The sequence below is a fragment of the Piliocolobus tephrosceles genome, chromosome 8 (genome assembly GCF_002776525.5).
Source record: "Piliocolobus tephrosceles isolate RC106 chromosome 8, ASM277652v3, whole genome shotgun sequence".
NCBI lineage: Eukaryota > Metazoa > Chordata > Mammalia > Primates > Cercopithecidae > Piliocolobus > Piliocolobus tephrosceles.
In genome coordinates this window covers 45,873,097-45,883,384 of record NC_045441.1, presented here as the reverse complement: position 1 = coordinate 45,883,384, position 10,288 = coordinate 45,873,097, and positions in this window count along the sequence as shown.

Sequence of the window (10,288 nt, the reverse complement as noted above, 5' to 3'; positions counted from 1 at the left end):
AAGCTAAACTGTCACAGCTTAGTTTACTATTTTGTTCTTTTTGTGCTAAAACATTTTTCATTATTTCAGACAGAGTCTAACTCTGTCACCCAGGCAGGAGTATGGTGGCACAAACTCAGCTCACTGCAACCTCCACCTCCTGGGGTTCAATTAATTCTCCTACCTTAGCCTGCCCAGTAGCTGAAAACTACCAGTGCATGCCACCACACCTGGCTAATTTTTGTATTTTTAGAGATAAGTTTTCACCGTGTTTGCCAGGCTGGTCTCAAACTTCTGACCTCAGGTGATGCACCTGCCTCAGCCTCCCAAAGTGTTGGGATTACAGGCATGAGCCACCCTGTCTAGCCAAACATTTGTTTTTCATTTATTTTTAATTTTTTTAAGGCAGAGTCTCACTCCTGCCCAGGCTGGAGTGCAATGGTGTGATCGCACGTCACTGCAGCCTCTGCCTCACAGGTTCAAGCAATTCTCCTGCATCAGCCTCCCAAGTAACTGGGATTACAGGTGCCTGCCACCATGTCCAGCTAATTTTTGTATTTTTAGTAGAGACAGAGTTTCACCATGTTAGCCAGGCTAGTCTTGAACTCCTGATCTCAGGTGATACACTTGCCTTGGCCTCCCAAAGTGCTGGGATAACAGTCATAAGCCATTGCGCCTAGCCACATTTGTTTTTTAAAAGTGGCAGCCACAGTTCCTGTCTGTCTAGATATATTTTGAACTTTTGTACATTAAGTGTAACATAAAAAACTGTTATGTTTTAGGAAATGTAAGATTGGTGTACACAAACTTTACAGATTACTGTAGGGTTCAGCAAATGATATATATAATGACATTTATATCTGTAGTTTTTAATGTATAAATCTTCCTTCAGAAAAGATTGACTTCTTTAAAAAATGACTTCACAAATTCAGGCTTATTTTATAAAACGGCACAGTAGTAAAAAAAAAAAAAAAAAAAGAAAAATTAAATGCTTTTTTTTTTTTTTTTTGATGAGATTTCACTCTTTTTGCCCAGGCTGGAGTGCAATGGCATGATCTCGGTTCACTGTAACCTCCACCTCCCGGGTTCAAGTGATTCTCCTGCCTCCTCTTCCCGAGTAGCTAGGATTACAGGCATGCACCACCATGCCCAGCTAATTTTTGTATATTTAGTAGAGACGGGATTTCATCATGTTGGTTAGGCTGGTCTTGCATGCCTGACATCAGGTGATCCACCTGCCTCGGCCTTCCAAAGTGTTGGGATTACTGGCGTGAGCCACCGCGCCTGGCCAAGAAATGGATATTTTTAATTAATAATTTGTGTTTTCAAACATATTGAAGTCTTGTTTTAGTAAGTCTGGGGATAGTTGACTAATTTTATTTTATTTTTTTTAATGGAGTATTCAAAAATTTTATTGATGAGTAAACAAATAATTTTCTTTCAAATTTCATAGATCTATTAAAGTGTCAAATATACTTTTAATTTAAAAATGTCTTTCAGTATTGTTTCAGGGATTTAGGTCTAGTTGAATCTGCTCAACCTGTTAATCAGTCACCTGCCAGATTCCAAATCACTGTCAGTGTGCCTGTATGACTCTTCTTTCCATAGTCTTTGAATTAAATTTGTATTACTTCTTTGAATGTTACATAATACAGCTCATACATTTCAAATGAAACCACCAGGTAAAATGAGTTCTGACTTAGTATAAAGAAGTTGTTGGCAACTCAGTATTACATATACAGATGGATGCAGCTCAACAAGAATTTAGACAAAAATGTTGAACTATAACATGTTGCCATTACTTAGTCTCTGATGAGTTTATAGATAAATTCATATTTCAGCAGATATATCCAGTTGTGTTCAGTACCTCTAAACGTGGTATATCAAGAATTCTTATGCTACTGTCTGAGAAAACAGACTCTGCTCTTACCTAAGAAGTCAGCGGGAAGGTGGGCCGGGCGCAGTGGCTCACGCCTGTAATCCCAGCACTTTGGGAGGCCAGGGCAGGTGGATCACCTGAGGTCAGGAGTTTGAGATCAGCCTGACCAACATGGTGAAACCTGGTTGCCACTAAAAATACAAAAATTAGCTGGGCATGTGGCGCAGGCCTGTAATCCCAGTTACTCAGGAGGCTGAGGCAGAATTGCCTGAACCTGGGAGGCGTAGGTTGCAGTAAGCAGAGATCACGCCATCACACTCCAGCCTGGGCAACAAGAGCGAAACTCTGTCCTGGGTGGGGGGTGGGGGGGAAGAAAGAAATCAACTGGAAGGCATTTTTATAATCTTGAACCACATAAGTAAAAACTGAAAGGTAGTACTAATAAATGCAAACTACATCACCTGGAAAACGGTAATCCAGAATGTCGCTTTCGATATTTAAGTATTTGAACTTTTGATATAAAAAATTTGGTAAAATAAAGCTTTTGGTAAGCTTTGTGTAGCTTGACATCAGCATAAAGTGGGAAAATATCTTAAAAACAAAAACCGACACCAAAAAAAAAAAAAAAAAAAAAAAAAACTAACCAATGCTTATATATCAATCTTTGTGCTGTGGGAGTCCAAAGCAAAACATTTGACGAACTTGATAGTTACTTTGAGCATATTGGCATGCTGATAAAATAATTTAGGTTTCATTTGAGTGAAACACGTCCACATCTCAAAAATACAGCTTTGTACTATGAATAATAAATGCAGTCTTTTTCCTCAAGAGGATCCTGATTCTCAACCCAACATATATGGCAACGCTTTCCATTGGTTCCTCCAAACTGAGGCCTCATTAAGGCTCAAATATGGAGTGAGAGGGACCCAGCAACAGACAATGTGAAACAAGAAGGATGAGGTAAGATGGGCAGCTCTAAGGCTCAGGAATTGCCTGAGGAATCCCAATATAATGACATCAACTATAAAGCTTACTGGGTTAAAAATAAATAAATAAAATAAAATAAAAAAACTTAAAAAGCTGAAAATTCCATGAGTTGACTTTGGTGGGAAGGAGACTCTAGAATTTTAAGCAGTTGTGCCAAAAGGATTGAGTCAGAGTGACATTTATCTAAGGATTATTAAGGCAAAGGTTTACAAGCACGTAAGTATTTGTTCCAAATCTTATTACTGTAGCAATATTTTTTTCTGTAACGTCAGCATCCCCAAGCTAGGGATGCCATAGACAAATTAAGACAAGTGCCTAATATGTTGTAGGTAATTAGTTTCAAATTTCAACAAACTTTCAATAAACTCTGTTTCATGTATAAATCTCACTGAAAATCACTATGCAGTAGCTATTTCTTTCAGTGATTTCTGGGATTTTCTGTTGCTTGATTCAAAACCAATGTTATTTGAACCCAATCATTTCTAAATTTCCAAATGTAATAACAAAAGAGAGTAGAAATGAAGTCAAGTCACCCCACGCACTTCATGTCCAATATATTTGGTTCTGCAAATGAACCAAAAATCACACAAGCTAAACAATAGTGAGTTTAAAATTCAACCTAATTTCAATTGTAGCAGTCAAAACCATATGCTAAAATTAGCAAAGCCACAATGCAGAATCCCTTAGGCTGTTATTCCAGGAAAAATAATAAAATTCTTATCTTGGCATTTTTCAGAAATATACTAAATATGACAAAATATACCCAGTTATTAAAAGTCTTTGAAATATAAATTCTTATTCTTAAATATTTGCCATATTTAGAAGAGCCTTTCAGTGAAAAATGCTTATAGCTACTATATATAAATTAAAACAGCCCTTGGAAAAATAGTATCTTTTATTAATAATGTAGATTGAAGCTCCAAGGATGTAAAATAATTTCTCCTGGGCACATAGCTCATGACCCAAATCAAGCTCAAATGAAGATAAGTAACAGTCATAAGTTATATTATTAAATTAAAATACTTCTAGAAATAAAAATAAAAGGAGAGATATAAAAACAAGAAAGAAATTTTAAAAAGGAAGTGGATTCCTCACAATTATTCCTAAGGTATGGATTAAACCTAAGTGTTAATCAACAGGTGAACGAATATAGAAAATGTGACATATTTTGCACAACGAAATGCTATTCAGCCCTTCAAAAGAAGCAACTCCTGGTATTTGCAAAAACATCAATGAACATGGAGGACATTATGCTAAGTAAAATAAGTCAGCAGAGAAAAGAACTCACATATTATTTTTTTTTTTTTTTTTTTTTTTTTTTTTTTTTTTTGAGACAGAGTTTTTCTCGTTGCCTAGGCTGGAGTACACTGGCGCAATCTTGGCTCACCGCAACCTCCACCTCCCGAATTCAAGCGATTCTCCTGCCTCAGCCTCCAGAGTAGCTGGGACTACAGGCATGCACCACCATGCCCAGCTAATTCTGCATTTTCAGTAGAAACGGGTTTCTCCATGTTGGTCAGGCTGGTCTCGAACTTCCAACCTCAGGTGATCCGCCTGCCTAGGCCTCCCAAAGTGTTGGGATTCCGGGTGCGAGCTACCTGCCCGGCCACATACTAGTATTTTCTATGTAGAGTGTACAAACAATTTAAACCATAGAAGTAGAGAGTAGACATTTTTAGCTAGGACTTTATCTCATTCAAGTGTGTTTTATAAAATTTGTTTGACATTTAAGTGTCTCTGATTTACCTGGAATATTGTAATTTTTCATGAATCCAAGTTGAGTACTATAAATAAACAATCTTTTACTAAAAGCTTTTCTGAGGCAGAGTAGGATACATCAAATTTTATTATAATATGGTAAAAGTGTGTTAACCATGTGTAATCCCTCTGAACACAGCATTCTCAGTTCCCAGTATTCACCTTGAGTCGCTCAGGGGAAATTGTTATCTCTGTAAGCAGGCAGAAGAAGGTGCCCCATGGAAGTGCACCACATTGCACAGAAATGCTGTCCACATGCACCTCTAGTGTCTTAATTTAATTGGGCTGTCATTTGCATGACTAGATACTTACTAAATCTAGTCATACTGTTTTTGGCAGCTAATGGTATTTGTTCCCCATCAGTTTTCTGCAATTATTTGCTTTGCTGAAAAATAAATCTTTTGTTAATTGAAAAACCAGATTTGCAATTTTCAATTTTTACATGCAAAAGCAAATCAGAGAATAATAATATGTGTATGTAGCATGCATTTTCCTATCAATATTCTTCTTGTATTGCCTTGGAAACCCTAGGAAGTCACCTAAAGAATTCTCCCTTCAAATTGTTTAGCCAGCATTTTAGATTTCAAAAGATCCAGAACTTAATAATTGAGTAAAGCAAAAATCTTGTCTTTGCTTCTTGTTAGTAATCTGGTCATTTCAAAAAGCATGGCAATTATGCCAAGCTATTAAAAAGATGTTGTTTTGATTAATTTTATCCCATTTCAAATGTTTTAACTGTTTCTTTTATCTTGTCAATCTAAGAGAAACTATCTACATAACTGTTTATGCATTCACCCCTGTAATCCCAACACTTTGGGAGGCTGAGGTGAGTGGATCACTTGAGGTCAGGAGTTCCAGACCAGCCTTGCCAACATGGCGAAACCCCATCTCTGCTAAAATGTAAAACTCAGCTGGGCATGGTGGCGGGCATCTGTAATCCCAGTTACTTGGGAGGCTGAGGCAGGAGAATAGCTTGAACCCAGGAAGCAGAAGTTGCAGTGAGCTGAGATCACACCACTGCACTCCAGCATAGGTGCCAGAGCGAGACTCCGTCTCAATAAATAAAAAATAGGTGCAGAATAGACATTTGGCAAAATTCAACATATACTCATGATAAATCTCTTAATAAAATAGGTATAGGACAAATGCACCTCAAGCCAATATACACCAGATATACCAAAAAATGCACAGCTAACAACATATTAAGCAAGGAAATGTAAGCTTTTACTCTAAAAGCTAGAACAAGACAAGAATGCCCACTTCGGTCAGCCTTATTAAATATGGTATTAAATGTCCAAGTCAGAAAATCTAGAGAATAAAATCAAAAGCATCCAGCTTGGAAAAAAAGTTATATGATCCCTGTTTGCAGATGACATACTCTTCGGTATAGAAAAGCCTAAGACTTCACTTAGAACTAATGAACAAATTTTTAAACTTGCAAAATACAAAATCAACACACAAGAGTCAATAGCATTTCTACACAAGAACATTAGCTACCTCAAAATAAAATTAAAAGCAATCTCATCTACAATAACTGTAATAACTACACTTTGAAATCAATTTAACCAAAAAGTTAAAACACCTTACATTATAATCTAAAGAACATTAAAGGAAGAAATTAAATACTACACCAATAAAAAAAAGTACTAATTCATGAATTGGATTTAATATTGTTAAATACCCATATTACAGAAAATAATCTGCAGATATAACACAACCATTATGAAAACACCAGTGACATACTTAATGACAATTTAAAATATATATATCTAAAATTTATATGGTACCCCACAAAAGATCCGGTATAGCCAAAGCAATCAAGGAAAAACAAAAACAAAAACAAAACACTAAAGTTATTACCCTACCTGACTTTGAAATATACTACAAACCTATAGTACCCAAAACACTATGGTACTTGAATAAAAACAGACACATATGCCAATGGAGCAGTAAAGACAAACCAGAAATGTATCTATGTATTTACAGCTAACTCAATTTAAATATAGGTAACACTTTCTTAGGGAAAGGGCAGCATCTTCAGTAAATGGTGCTGAGAAAATTACAGCCACATGCAGAGCAATATAATGAGACCCTCATTTCACACCGTATCTAAAAATCTACTCAAATAGTTTACTTACCTAAATGTAAGGCCTGAATCTCTGAAACTACTACAAAAAATATAGAGTAAAACTCCCATAACATTGGTCTAGGCAGTAACTCTTTTGATTTAACCTCAAAATCCCAGGGAATCAAAGGTAAAATTGATGTCAGATTACTTCAAATTATTAATAAAAAGCTGCTGAAAAAAATCTGATACAACAAACAGGACAAGAAAAGTAAAATATGGGACAAAATATTTGCAAACCATACATGTGACAAGACGTTAATATCAAAAAATATGTAAGAAACTTGGCCAGGCTGCAGGCTCATGCCTGTAATTCCAGCACTTTGAGAGGCCAAGGCAGGCAGATCACTTGAGGTCAGGAGTTAGAGACCAGCCTGGCCAACATGGTGAAACCTCGTCTCTACTAAAAATACAAAAATTAGCTGGGCATGGTTGTGGGTGCCTGTAATCCCAGGTATTTGGGAAGCTGAGGCAGAAGAATCACTTGAACCCAGGAGGCAGAGGTTGCAGTGAGTCAAGATTGCACCACTGCACTCCAGTCTGGGCAACAGAGTGAGACTTTGTCTCAAAATATGTGTATATACATATAGCTATACATATATACATATATGCATGTGTATATATATGTGAAATATATATGTATATATATGCATGTGTGTGTATACATATATATACATATATGTATATACATATATGCATGTGTGTGTGTATATATATGTGAAACTCAAATGACTACACAATAAAAAACAAATAACTATTAAAAGTGAGTAAAAGGCCTAAGAAAATACTTTTTCAAAAAAAGGCATACATGTGGCCAACAGATACATTTAAAAATGTTAAACATCAATTATTATTAGGGAAAAGCAAGCCAAAAGAAAAAAACCTATGAGATATCAACTCACTCCTGTTACAATTACTCATATTTTTAAAAAAAAGTATTGGTAAACATACGAAGAAAACGAAATGTTTGCACACTGTTGGCTTAAATGTAAATGAGGACAGCCATTATGAAAAACAAAACAGAGATTCCTTAAAAAATTTAAAATCAAACTATTGTATAATACAGCAATTCCACTATTGCATATATATATCCCTAACAAATAAAATCAGAATGAAGAAACATCTGCACTTCTATGTCGTTTGCAACACTCTTCACAATGGCCAAAACATGGAATCAACAGTTCAACATCTAATGAGTCAATAAAGAGATTGTGGTGTATGTACACAATGGAATACTATTCACCTTTTAAAAAGAAAATCGTATTATTTTCAATCACATGGATTAACCTGAAGGACACTATATTAGTTGAAATAAGCCAAAGATTAATATCTCATAATTTCACTTACACATGCATTCTAAAAAAATTAATCTCACCAAGTAGAGAGCAAAATGGTGATGACCAGATGCCGAGGTATTTAGAAGAAAGTGAGGTTTGGAAAGATGTCTGTCAAAGAATACACAATTATAGTTAAATAAGAGGAGTAAGTTCAAAAGATTTTTCTGTACAGCACAGTGACTATAGTTCATAATAATGTATTTGTATATGCTAGGAGAATATGAAAAAATGAAGAGTGCTAAGAAAAATGCTAAGAAAATGTGAAGTGCTCTCACCACAAAATGTTAACTATGTGAGGTAAAGCATTAACCTAGAATTAAGCATTTGACATTGTACATATACTTCAAAACATCATGTTTTACAGAAAAAATGCACATTTTATGTCACATCAAAAAATTCATTTTTAAAACATTATGGAACGATGTTTCAAATACTGTGTCTTTTTCATAAAGTTAGCTGAATAGTATCAAAAATACTTAGTTCTCATGTGGTTTTTGTCATCTGTCATAATCACAGAAACTCTGATATTTAACACCATGTTCTGGACCCAGCACAGTCCATGGGAAAAGTCAATGTACTTTAGGGTTTTTAAGTTTGGGGCACCTGGAGTTTCTGGTACAGATGGTAATGGTATGAAAGACACTAAAAGGGCAGGTGTTGTTTATGGTCCCATGACACCACTCAGAAAACAAATTTGCATGCAAAGAAACAGAAAACGTTTTAATCTAAAAGTTGCCATGATCTCCAAAAGTTTTCCAGAGAAAATGACCAAGCAGTTGGCTACAGATAGATGACTAAGAATAAAACCTGTAGACTGAACTTCACCAACCAAATATATATATATATATTTTAAATATTTAAAAGTGAGACCGGGAGCAGTGGCTCATGCCTGTAATCCCAATACTTCGGGAGGCTGAGGCGGGTGGATCATCTGAGGTCAGGAGTTCGAGACCAGCCTGGCCAACATGGCGAAATGTCATCTCTACCAAAATTAGTACAAAAAAATTAGTACAAAAATTAGCCAGGTGTGGTGGCAAGTGCCTGTAATCCTAGCTACTCAGGAGGCCGAGGCAGGAGAATAGCTTGAACCTGGGAGGTGAAGGTTGCAGTGAACCGAGATTGTGCCACTGCACTCCAGCCTGGGTGACAAGAGTGAGACTCCACCTAAAAAAGTAAGAAATTCCTCCAAATTGTAATATCAATATGGAAAAGAAATACTATTCCAAATTTCAAATCAACAGAAGTCATTTTATTATTTTGCAATGTTTAATAGCCACACTTAAAAATAGAAGATTCTGTGTGAAAACATAAGTTGTGCTATATTATAGAAAATTAAATTCAAAATGTTTGATTTATTGGGATTTTTTGTTGGTGGTGGTTTTTTTTTTTTTCTTTTGATGGAGTCTCACTGTTGCCCAGGCTGGAGTGCAGTGGCATGATCTCGGCTCACTGCAACCTCTGCCTCCTGCATTCAAATAACTGTCTTGCCTCAGCCTTCAAAGTAGCTGGGGCTACAGGTACACACGGCCACAGCTGGCTAATTTTTGTATTTTTAGTAGAGATTCACCATGGTGGTTGGGCTGGTTTCGCACTCCCGGCCTTAAGTAATCCACCCAGCTCAGCCTCCCAAAGTGTTGGGATTAGAGGCATGAGCCAGCGTGCCCAGTCAGATTTACCATTAGCTCTCTCAAAAATTTAATTTCTGGCCAGGCACGGTGGCCTGTAATCCCAACACTTTGGGAGGCCGAGGTGGGCGGATCACCTAAGGTCGGGAGTTCACAACCAGCCTGACCAACATGGAGAAATCCCATCTGTACTAAAAATACAAAATTAGATGGGCATGGTGGCGCATGCCTCTAAACCAAGCTACGTGGGAGGCTGAGACAGGAGAGTCAAACCTGGGAGGTGGAGGTTGCAGTGAGGCAACATTGGGCCATTACACTCCAGCCTGGGTAAAAAGAGTGAAATCCCATCTCAAAAAAAAAAAAAAAAAAAAAATTTAATTTATTTCTAACATATTTTCTAGCAAATTTTATATGTGCCACACTTTGTGTAAGAATCTAGTAAGATTTTTCTTTTACAATTAAAAACAATGCCAAGTGATTTAATCCTCTCACCTGTGGACAGTATATGTCTTTTATCTTAATTAACAATCTGAGAGTTATATTGATAAGCAAACTCGCCAATTAAAACCAATTTTTCAGTGCACTAAAAATACGAAAT